Raw genomic sequence first — 13,041 nt, 5'->3', positions numbered from 1 at the left:
CACCAGCTAGGGTCACTGTGCTTTAGGTCATTAATGTTGACTCTTAGGGTTATTCTAAAACCGTACCTTTTCAAACTATTGTACGTACTTTGCTACAGATTAAAATATTTGTTCATATCATACTAAAATATCTACAGATAATATAACAAAAAAGAACAGGAACGTTATGTTGGCATTTGATGTTAGTTCTCAGTTACTCACAGAACTATATCCTAGCCCTAAAACTGTGGCATCTTAAGGGCTCTTCAATCACTTTAAAGAGCGTTGTGAAATGTTCAGAAATCTACTGAAGCAAAATTAACTTGGGTTTGCAATCACCTGTGCATTATTTATGGAACCCTACTAATATTAGGTAGAATCTATAATTCTCTTTATCCTGCTCCCTTGCTGTCTTCTTTTTAATTAAATTTTTAATTTTGAGATGTTTATAGATTCACATACAGTTGTAAGAATAATACAGGGAGATCAGATGTACACTCTTCTTCGTTTCCCCAATGGTAATATATTGTATTTTTGTGTCCGAATTGATAAGGGATATTGGTCTGTTGAGTAATATTACCTTGAAACCTGGACGTTTAAGGTATTCTGTTGTGAGGTTCTAGATCTTGGTTAAACCTTTTATTTTCCTTGATTTGGGAACACTGCTCCACCAGGGAAAGGGGTGTCATTACTGTAAGTGAGGGTAGAAGTCCAGATTCCTCACTTGGTCTCCACTGACCCCTGAGGTGGGAGGGGCTCCCTGATACTGCCGAGCAGAGGCGGGGGTTCTGACTCCCTGATAGACTCCATTGATACCTTCCTAGCTGGGCAGAGTGCGAGTGCTTGGTACAACTCTCCACATGGTCTCACTGACACCACAGGGGTGCGGAGGTGGCCTTGTTACTGCGGAATAGGGAAAGTCCTGAGCCTCTACTATGCCCCCTCTAATACCATCCCAGAGGAGAGGGGAGGTGGTACCTCATTCCTGGAGTGGGGATGAATAGTCAGCTCCCTGCTTGGCTTTCTCTGACACCACCGTGGTGGGGCTCAGATGGTGAGGTGAGGGTGCCTCGTGACAGCCTCGCAAGGGTAGAAGTCAAGGCCTGCCACTCAGCCTTTTCAGGCGTGGGCCTGGATGGTGCTATAGGTATTTTCCTATGATGTTTGGCTAGAGCAGAGAGGCTAGAAAATGTCTAAACATTTTCTATCTTGCTGGGCTGCTCCTTTCCTGGTCCTTTGGTTAGAGACAGCAGGCTTTTGTTGGGGCTCCTTTTTGTCTGTGCACATTGGCATTTCTGCGTTTTCACCTCCTTCAGCTCCAAGTATGGGATATACAAGGCAAGAATAAAGCAAACCAAGACAAAACATCAGACAAGAAAAAGAAATAAAAGGTATCGAAATTGGAAGAGGTAAAACTGTCATTATATGCAGACGATACGATACTCTATACAGAAAACCCTAAAGACTCCACACAAAAACTATTTGAACTGATAAATGAACTCAGCAAGGTAGCAGAACACAAGATTAATATATAGAAATCGGTTGCATTTCTTTACACTAATAATGAAATATCAGAAATCAAAAAACAAAAAACAGGGCTTCCCTGGTGGCGCAGTGGTTGAGAGTCCACCTGCCGATGAGGGGACACGGGTTCATGCCCCGGTCCAGGAAGATCCCACATGCCACGGAGCTGCTGGGCCCGTGAGCCATGGCCGCTGAGCCTGTGCGTCTGGAGCCTGTGCTCTGCAACAGGAGAGGCCACAACAGTGAGAGGCCTGCGTAACGCAAAACAAACAAACAAACAAACAAACAAAAAAACAATCCCGTTTAAAAATCACATTAAAAAATACCTAGGAATAAACCTAACCAAAGCGGTGAAAGACTTATACACTGAGAACTATAGAACACTGATAAAGGAAGTTGAGTATGATTCAAGGAAATGGAAAGATATCCCATGTTCTTGGATTGGAAGAATTAACATAGTTAAAATGGTCATACTACCCATAGCAGTCTATAGATTTAATGTGATCCCTATCAAATTACCCATAATATTTTTCACAGAACTAGAACAATTTAATAATTCTAAAATTTATATGCAATCACAGAAGACCCAGAATTGCCAAAGCAATCCTGAGGAAAAATAACAAAGCTGGAGGCATAACCCTCCCAGACTTCAGACAATACTACAAAGCTACAGTAATCAAAACAGCATGGTACTGGCACAAAAATAGACATATAGATCAATGGAACAGAATAGAGAGCCCAGAAGTAAACCCACACACCTTCAACAAAGGAGGCAAAAATATACAATGGAGAAAAGACAGTCTCTTCAGCAGGTGGTGATGGGAAAGCTGGACTGCCATAATTAATTCAATGAAGTTAGAACACACCCTCATACCATACACAAAAATAAACTCAAAATGGCTTAAAGACTTTATATTTAACACATGACACCATAAAACTCCTAGAAGAGAACATAGGCAAAACATTCTCTGACATAAATCGTAGCAATGCTTTCTTAGGTCAGTCTCCCAAGGCAATAGTAATAAAAGCAAAAATAAACAAATGAGACCTCATCAAGCTTATAAGCTTTTGTACAGCAAAGGAAACCATAAACAAAACAAAAAGACAAAAAAAAAACAACAACAAAAAGACAACCTACAGACTGGGAGAAAATCTTTGCAAACCATGCAACCAACAAGGGCTCAATTTCCAAAACATACAAACAGCTCATACAAATCAATAACAAAAAAACAAACAATCCAATCAGAAAATGGGCAGAAGACCTAAATAGACATTTCTCCAAAGAGGACATACAGATGGCCAATAGGCACTTGAAAAGATGCTCAATATCACTAATTATTAGAGAAATGCAATCAAAACTACAATGAGGTATCACCTCACACTGGTCAGAATGGCCATCATCAAAAAGTCCGCAAATAACACAACACTGTAAATCAACTATACTCCAATAAAATTTTTTTTTAGAAAGTCCACAAACAATAAATGCTGGAGAGCGTAATGAGAAAAGGGAACCCTCCTACACTGTTGGTGGGAATGTAAATTGGTGCAGCCACTATGGAAAACAGTGTGGAGGTTCCTTAATAAAACTAAAAATAGAGTTACCATATGATCCAGAAATCCCACTCTTGGACATATATATGAAGAAAACCATGGCTCAAAAGTATACATGCAGGGACTTCCCCGGTGGCACAGTGGTTAGGAATCTGCCTGCCAATGCAGGGGACATGGGTTCCAGCCCTGGTCCAGGAAGATCCCACATGCTGCAGAGCAACTAAGCCCGTGCACCACAACTACTGAGCCTACACTCTAGAGCCCTGCGAGCCACAACTACTGAGCCTGCATGCCACAACTACTGAAGCCTGTGCGCCTAGAGCCCATGCTCTGCAACAAGAGAAGCCACTGCAACGAGAAGCGGCCCCCGCTTGCCACAGCTGGAGAAAGCCCGCGTGCAGCAACGAAGACCCAATGCAGCCAAAAATAAATTAATTAATTTTAAGAAAAGTATACATGCACCCCAATGTTCATTGCAGCATTATTTACAATAGCTAAGACAGGGAAGCAACCCAAATGTTTGCTGACAGATAAATGTATAAAGAATAAGTGGTATACATATACAATGCAATATTACTTAACCATAAAAAAGAAGGAAATAACATCATTTGCAGCAACATGGATGGATCTAGAAATTATCATACTAAGTGAAGTAAGTTAGAGAAAGACAAATACTATGTGATATCACTTATAGGTGGAATCTAAAAAACAGTACAATTGAACTTATTTATAAAACAGAAACCAACTCACAGACATAGAAAACAAACCTATGGTTACCAAAGGGGAAAGGGTAGAGGGATAAATTTGGAATATGGGATTAACAGATGCACACTACTTTATATAAAATAGATAAAAAACAAGGATTTACTGTATAGCACAGGGAACTATACTCAATATCTTGTAATAAACTATAATAGAAAAAAGAATATAGATATATACATATATATGTATGACCAAATCACTTTGCTGTATACATCTGAAACTAACACAATATTATAAATCAACTATACTTCAATTAAAGGAAAAAACAAAACAAAACAAACAACCACAGGCCAAAAACAAAAATGAAGAACTCACCACCATGTCATTCTTTGGATTCCAAGGTCCTTAGCTACTTTGTCTTCTCTTCACTTTTCAGAGTACTCTTATGATTGTTTTATAAATAACATTCTGTATTTCTGGTTGTACTTAGCAGGAGGAATAGGGAAAAATATGTCTACTCCATCTTCTTGGAAGTTGCTACCAGATTTTAAAAATCCATTTTCTCTAATAGGGTGCCGAGGCAAAGGAAGAAGATTCTAAAATCAAATTAGCCAATCTTTGTATTTGTTCATCAATAGAAAAAGGGATGTGAAGTACTAGATAAAAAGATTTCTCTAACTTATCTACTCATTCCCCTCCTCCACACTCTCTCACCACCTTAGTAACGTCCAGTAGATCATGTCTACTTATAAAAATTTGTGTTGGGCTTCCCTGGTGGCGCAGTGGTTGAGAATCTGCCTGCCAAAGCAGGGGACACAGGTTTGAGCCCTGGTCTGGGAAGATCCCACATGCCGCGGAGCAACTAGGCCCGTGAGCCACAACTACTGAGCCTGCACGTCTGGAGCCTGTGCTCCTCAACAAGAGAGGCCACGATAGTGAGAGGCCCGTGCACCGCGATGAAGAGTGGCCCCCGCTTGCCACAACTAGAGAAAGCCCTCGCACAGAAACGAAGACCCAACACAGCCAAAAATAAATAAATAAATTAATTTTTTTAAAAAGTAACAAATGTTCAAGTACAATTGGCGTCTTTAAAAAAAAAATCTGTGTTTTTCTATGTAAGACATGCAAGTAGGCGGACACTGTCTCAGTCTGACCTTAAACTTACTCTGCAACAAAGCATAAAGTCAAACGCTGTAACTACAGACCTTGCCACAGAATAATGAGGTACCACTAAAGAAACCAGGGTGTAAGTTCTTTATTCATTATAGCCTTATGTTATGTTATATTATATATTACACTGCATTAATTATTCTTACATCTTTTTCTTCCTACTAGACTGTGAGCTCCTTTAAGAAAGGGGATGAACTAAATTTAGTACCTGGCACATTGCAAGCACCTGATAAACACTCTGCTCTACCCTCTTTCCCACCTCTTTTCCACCCCCAGCTAGTTCAGGAATCAAGGCAGAAAGCCCAAAGGAGAAATTGCATCCACAATTAATCTAGGCTTGGAGAAGACCTCTAATTGAATATCCAAGTACCATCAATCGGTACCTCAAACTAGATCCTGCAGGAAGTGCTAGCTACCTCCCACCCCACCACGCACATCTTTGAAGATTCTGACACAACAGTCACTGAAGGATTAAAAAGAAAGGGTTGTGGAACCTGTCTTCCACGCCCCGTCTCTTAGAGTTCTGACCAGTTTTGTCAATATTTGTTCAAGAAATATTTATGGAGGAATAGAAGGACGGATTTTAAAGAGCAAGCTTTTCCAAAGTGTGACCTGAGGAATACCAGCAGGTTCTTAGATAACAAGGGTTCCTATAACAAGGGTTCCATGGTCAAATAAGTTTGGGGAATGCTGGTTACCATGCTGCTCTCTCAAAGGTCATGAGGCACATCAAACTCTTTGAGAGCTCTATAGTAACAAGGCCATTTAACTTTTTTTTTTTAACATCTTTATTGGAGTATAACTGCTTTACAATGATGTGTTAGTTTCTGCTTTATAACAAAATGAATCAGTTATACTTATACATATGTTCCCATATCTCTTCCCTCTTGCGTCTCCCTCCCTCCCACCCTCCCTATTCCACCCCTCTAGGTGGTCACAAAGCACCGAGCTGATCTCCCTGTGCTATGAGGCTGCTTCCCACTAGCTATCTACCTTACTTTTGGTAGTGTATATATGTCCATGCCACTCTCTCGCTTCGTCCCAGCTTACCCTTCCCCCCATTTAACTTTTTTTAGGTGTGTTTCTTCCCTCCACTCCCAGCCCACAGTACCCATTGAAAATAGAAAATTCATATTCTCTAATCTCACATATGAAGTTACAGCTAAGAGAAATAATTCTAAAAGTCCAAAAGCAGGGAAATAATACAAAAAATAGATAAAAGTGATGAGTGATCTTCATTTGAGGCAAAAGGCAGATAAGGATGTGGTGGGATATGTGAGCGGTTTCATACATTAAGTAGGAATCTAGACTCACAGACATAATTGAGAAGGTTTTTAGAAAGCAATCATTACCTTGTCAAGAATGGTGGCTTCTTTGTGAAATAACTGGAACTGTCTTTTATCAGTTGAAGTCCCAGGAGGAGAGGAAAGGCGCATCAAAATTAGGATATTCAAGGAGGATTTAACGAAGTGACTATTCACAAAGGTATGGGCAGAACATAGGGTATAGTGGATACACCAGAATGGATAGTGTAGTATGTTGGAGCCACAAAAATGGGGGGCGGGCATTGCCTTTCCTAGGCCAGCATGGGTGCAGGGAGGGAGAAGTTACCAGAACTTCTCCCTCCCTGCACCCTTATGAGTGTCATGTAGAGAAAACTGCTTTGAAAAGGACAGTGATCCCCTCCAACTGTCCCCCAGGTTTCCCTTTAGCTGAACCCACAGAAGTCAATCTCCCAGGGCAGAGAGCAGTGTGGAGAGAAGGGAGGAGAGTAAATATGGAAGGGCAAAGGGAAGATATTTGACACGTCTCAAGGTGGAAGAATCTGGAAACTGGCAACTCTACCATTTCCTGCCTAGCTGTGTCTATTCATGATTCTTGCAACACTTTCGAAGAGGCCACATCCTATGTCAAGATACTGCCCTGGGCACAGAGAAGATGTATAGACTACAAGATAAAGACTTCGCCCTCACGTATATAAAATACCTATAAACAGAGAGAAAAAATAAGCAAATATTTGAAATATAGTGTGAAACATAAACCTGAAGAGGTATAGAAAGTATATGGGAGTTTGGTGCAGAGAATCACATAGCTAACCTATGACCTTGGCCTTGATATGCAAGGCTAAAATTGTTGGCCAAAGTAGACTCTCCAGTGTAAATGCAAATTCTGAAAATTGAAAATGTACTTGAGGGCTTCCCTGGTGGAGCAGTGGTTAAGAATCCGCCTGCCAATGCAGGGGACAAGGGTTCGAGCCCTGGTCCGGGAAGATCCTACATGCTGCAGAGCAACTAAGCCCATGCACCACAACTACTGAGCCTGCGCTCTAGAGCCCGCGAGCCACAACTACTGAAGCCCACGTGCCTAGAGCCCGTGCTCAGCAACAAGAGAGGCCACAGCAATGAGAAGCCCGCGCACCGCAATGAAGAGTAGCCCCTGCTCGCCGCAACTAGAGAAAGCCCGTGTGCAGCAATGAAGACCCAACACAGCCAAAAATAAATAAATTAAATAAATAAATAAAAAAATTTAAAAAGAAAATGTACTTGAAATTTAGTTTCATCTATTAATAGCCAATAAAAAATTTAGCTTCTCCAAAAAGTTGCTTTCAGAATTGAAATATATGCAAAAGACTTATTCATGAATGCAAACTTTTATGAAACATCCAGTATTTTGTATTTAGCCTCTGACACTCCTTTAAGTATTTGTTCTCACAGAGGGAATCCATAAAATTGTTTTTTTCACTTTAACCCAACCACTTCCCTTTAGCATATTGCTCTCCAGGTTTTATCTATATGTACATGTTCCAGACCTGGGCTCCCCGATCCCAAAGAATTTTATACCATCTTTTTTTTTTAGTCTAAGAAGGCAGATTACTATGGTCATAGTGTTTTCCAAATAATTCAGGTAGTCTTAGCCATAGCTTGGCTGGAACTGCCACTTTTCCAAGCAACATAGACAATCCATGGAAAAATGACTCATTGCCTGAGTCATCTAGTTAAACTCTAAAAAGTGGGAGTAATGGGGTCATTGCCCACACTGACAGACATGTTTTGCATAAGAGGGAGTTGAACAGGGACAATGAACTCTTTGGGAAATGCAAAAACTGTCATACTCAAATTCTGATAGAACAGGAAAGCCTCAAATGCCCACTGCTTAATGACAGAAATAAATATTAGAAGTATGACCTGATAACATCGTTTAGCTTTCTCTTTCTATCTCTTCATTAAAAAAACAAAAAAAAAAAACCAAAAAAAACCCTCTTTCCCTCACCTTGCCTTTTCCCCTCCTTCCCATAAAGAACAGTGTGATTTCTGGCCTGAGATGCTAGGATGTTGGGGCCCCTGATGCTTGTGGTTGAAATACTCCAGTCGCAGAAACTCTCTTGCAGGTTTCCCACATGTGAAAGGGTTACACGGTAGGTTTCTAAAGTGGGTTCTTTTCTTCCTTTACTTAAGGAGTTTGTAAAAGGGTGGTATGTCCATCTGCATAACAGAAATCAAAGAAGTTAAATGTGATTTATTTTATAATATCTTACTGCACAGGTACCTTTGTAGGAATGTGGACACTCAGAAGTAGGGCAGGGCTTCCCAGGTGGCGCAGTGGTTGAGAGTCCGCCTGCCGATGCAGGGCACACAGGTTCGTGCCCCGGTCCGGGAAGATCCCACATGCCGCGGAGCGGCTGGGCCCGTGAGCCATGGCCGCTGAGCCTGCGCGTCCGCAGCCTGTGCTCCGCAACGGGAGAGGTCACCACAGTGAGAGGCCCGCGTACCGCAAAAAAAAACAACAAAAAAAGTAGGGCATATCTCAACTCTCACTATTTCAAATAAACCACAGCAAGAATAAAAAAAAACTTATTCTGGCACACCAGACCCTTCAGGCTTGGTTCCTACCTGACTTCCCAGACTCATCTCTGTGGTGGGCACCACCCACTCCTCCCAACATGCAACACCTGAAACTGAGCACCGTGAGTCACTTCTGATCCAGCCTTCCAGGCTGTTTACACTGCTCTCCACATGCATAGATTTTCTCTACTGTCCATCTGACAAGTAGATTCTCAGTTCTCTAGGAAATTTTTTTTAAACCCTCAAAGCACTCCCAGGAGAAGTGATGGCTCTCTTCTTAGTTTCCCAAGAAATCTTGTGTTATGACACCTACACACGTTACTAAACTTATTTCCTCTCTCCTTAAACCGTGGCTCCTTGTCTTATCAGTGTGCTCCTAATACCTAGCCCATAGGCACTTAAGATAATTCTTAGGTGAATAAATATAAAACAGAACTTCCTTTTCACGAGGAACTTCCTCTCCTTGAGAATTGGTGGCCTTGAAGAGCAAGAAACACATGGAGTGAAGGCAAATTTTCCTTTTGCTATATTCTATCTGTTGAGTATTGTCCTAAATACTTTATAATATTTAGTGCTCAAGGAATCCAATGAGGTAGCTATTGAAATTCCTTAAGTCCCAAAGAGGAAATAAAGGTTTAGAGAAAATAAGTAACTGGCCCAAAGAATCACATGCGTAACAAACAGGCAGCCAGAAGAGAAACCCAGGTTTTCTCGCTGGAGCGCCTTGGTGCCTCTCCACATAACAAGCAACAATCAATAAGAAGGGAAAACATTTCAATTTTGCTGCCTAGTGCCGGAGGCAAAAACGTTCAGTTTCCCATTCAAAGGTCACTTTTCCTTATGACCCAAACTGGCTCTTTTGAAAGAGTCCTGGTAAAAATATTTCATCATGTATCTTTGCCTCTTGCACGTATCTGTAAGCACTGCTGCTCTTCTCTTTGCTATTCTGATTTCTCCTGATGCCAAGGGCAGAGGTCTTTCATCTTAGCGTTAGAAGTTCCAAGTGGGACAAAGGACTACAGTTACAGACGGTGCTCCAGAAAATCTTTTGTCTAATCTTTTTTTAAGACTGACAAATCTTTTTTCGTTTTCATTTAACAAAGATTTTTATGGAGGACTTTCTACATCGATGGAGGCGTTGGATTACAATGATGAACCAGATGCCCACCAAGATATTACAGCCTACAGCATACTTTTGAGGACCAAGAGAGTTAAGGCAAGCAAAAATCCTTTATAGGCTCTGCAACTAGAAGGGTTATTACTCATTCTAGTTATCAATTGGTTTAAAATAATGTTTTTTTTTTATCTCTTATGGTTCTTCTGATTGACTGGGATCAGCTGGGTGGTTCTCATCTCATGAGCGTACAGTCAGATACTGGCTGGGGCTGCAGTCATCTGAAGGCTTGACTGGGCTGGATGTCTGAGATACCCACTCACGTGCCTGGGACTTGATACTGGCTGTGGGCTGGGGGCTCTGCTGAGTCAAGTCATGTGGCCTTCCCATGTAACTCAGGCTGCTTCTTATGGCACAGTGGCTGGGTTCTGAGAGGGAGGGGTAAAACACTCCCAAACTCCACTTTGTCAGGCAGGGCTCCCAGAGGTAGCAGGCCAGAGTGTCTCATGCCACCCTCGCCTTGATCAGCCAGCTCCAACCACAACATCTTTCCTTCTGTAGTTCAAATCCTTTTGGAACAGGCTGTTTCCTCCAGCTGAAATGCTGTCCCTTCATCCCTATGTCCTGTCTTCCACACTCACACCATTTCCTGGGTAACTCCTTCTCATTTTTCAGATTTTAGCCCAAATTATTATCACTTCAAGAGCAGCAAATTTTTTTTTTCTTGGCCACGCCATGTGGCTTGCAGGATCTTAGTTCCCTGATCAGGGATCGAACCCGTACCCTCTGCAGTGGAAGTGCAGAGTCCTAACCACTGGACTGCCAGATAATTCCAAGAGCAGCAAGTCTCTAAGTAAAGTTTCACCATATAATTCTATTTCTCTTTTAACTTTTTCTTGTTAAAATAATCATAGACTCATAGGAAGTTGCAAAAATTGTAGAGTCCTGTGTACCCTTCATTGAGCTTCCCTGAATGACAGTAGGTAGTAACTATAATACAAAATCAAACGCAGGACGTTGGCATTGGTATAATACTGTTATCAGACTACTCTAATTTCTTAAAAACATTTTTTTCTTTTAAAAAATTATGGACACAATTCCCATACAGTTTTCCCTTTCATGTGGTAGAGTAGGTAAAGGTGGGTCACAGGTCTTATGGTAAAGATGAACTCCCCTCCCTATTTTTTATGCAAAACTGTATGGCCTTAGATAAGAATACTGTTAATATATCTTATATTAACAAATGACTTTTCAGATGTTAATTTTTGATAAAGCAAAACTGACCCAGAGGAAAGTACATACTAGATTAAAAAAAACAAAATTAGCAAAAGAGCAGACACTGAACCTCGAGACAAAAGAGCAAAGTGATGCAAAGACATAATCCTTTCCTCAAAAGGTTCACAAATTAGAAGCAGGCATCTGAAATGAAGATATGAATAAGAAAAATGAATCAAAAAGACTTCTTATTATTGAGACCTGGTAACAAGTGGCTGCTTTTTATGTCATGAAACAGAAACACACTTTGGCCTGAATTCAGAAGTTCGTTCTGGTGAAAAAATCACCATCATTGTTTAGAGTTGGACAGAGCTGGAGAATCGTAGGATGGAACTAAGAAAATAAAAGTTGAATTCAAGCAAACAGCACACAGGGGACCCATCTCTGTTTAGTTAGTACCCAAGGGCCACACTTTTCAAAATCTTCTACTATGACGTCACCTTCAAGCCATATGAACACATCATCTTCCTCCTAAGAGTTCCTCACCTCCATCAATGTCATAGCATTTTCCTAGCCAATTATTTTCCTCCCTCTACCTTTCACATCTAGACTATGGATATTTCTCACAGCCACCCGTCCTTCTCTCTTTTCGTTAGCCCAACTCAGAGCCTCATTAGACTCCTTTTTTAAAAAATAAAATAAAATAAAAGCATTATATTTAGCTTCCCTGATTTGAAGCCTGTATCAGTTTCCCAAGGCTACTGTAACCAATTACCACAAATTTGATGGCTTAACACGGAAAACAGTACGGAAGTTACCCAAAAAATTAAAAACAGAACTACCACATGATCCAGCAATTCCACTTCTGGGTATATATCTGAAGGAAATGAAATCAGCACTGCACGCTCATTGCCACATTATTCACAGTAGCCAAAATTTGGAAACAATCTAAGTACCCATCAAAGTATGACTGGATAAAGAAAATGTGGTATATACATACAATAGAATACTGTTCAGCCATAAAAAGAAGGAAATCCTGCATTTGTGGCAACACGAGTGAACCTGGAGGGCATTATGCTACGTGAAATAAGCCAGGCAGAGAAAGACACATTTTTTGGTAGAAACTTTAGGACTTTATGTATGTGTATATGATCTTATCATCTGCAAAGACAATTTTACTTCTTCCTTTCTGATTTGAATGCCATTTTTTTTTTCTTGCCTGATTACTCTGGTTAGAATGCCCAATACTATGTTGACTAGGAGTCAGGAGTGGGGACTCTTATTTCATTCCTGATCTTAGAGGAAAAGCTTTCAACCTTTCACCAATGAGTATGCTGTTAGCTGTAGGTTTACAATATATGGCCTTTATTGTGTTAAGGTATATTCCCTATATAATCAATTTGTTGAAAGTTTTTATCATGAAAGGATGTTGTATTTTGTCAAATTCTTTTCTGCATCTATTGAGATGATCTCATTTTTATTTTTCATTTTATTAATTTTATTTAATAAAATTTATTAATAAATTATTGATTTGCATATGTTGAACCATCCTTGCATCCCAGGGATAAAGCCCCCTTGATCATGCTGTATGATCCTTCTAATGTGCAGTTAAATTCAGTTTGCTAGCATTTTATCAAGAATTTTTGCATCAATATTCATCACAGATATTTGTCTGTTGTTTCCATGTAATGTTCTTACTTGGCTTTTTAATCAGGACAATGCTGGCCTTGTAAAATGACTTTGGAAGTGGTCCCTCCTATTCAATTTTTTGGAAGAGTTTGAGAAAGATTGGTGTTATTCTTCTTTAAATGTTTGGTAGAATTCACCAGTGAAACCATCTGGCCCTGGGTTTTTCTTTGTTGCGAGGTTTGGTTTACTGACTTAATCTCCTTACTCACTATTGGTCTATTCAGATTTTTGACTTCTTCATGATTCAGTCTTGGT

Source organism: Aethalodelphis obliquidens, unplaced genomic scaffold (genome assembly GCF_003676395.1).
Source record: "Aethalodelphis obliquidens isolate GAN/ISIS:26980383/991018 unplaced genomic scaffold, ASM367639v1 scaffold5, whole genome shotgun sequence".
Classification (NCBI taxonomy): Eukaryota; Metazoa; Chordata; class Mammalia; order Artiodactyla; family Delphinidae; genus Aethalodelphis; species Aethalodelphis obliquidens.
This window is presented reverse-complemented; position numbering follows the sequence as displayed.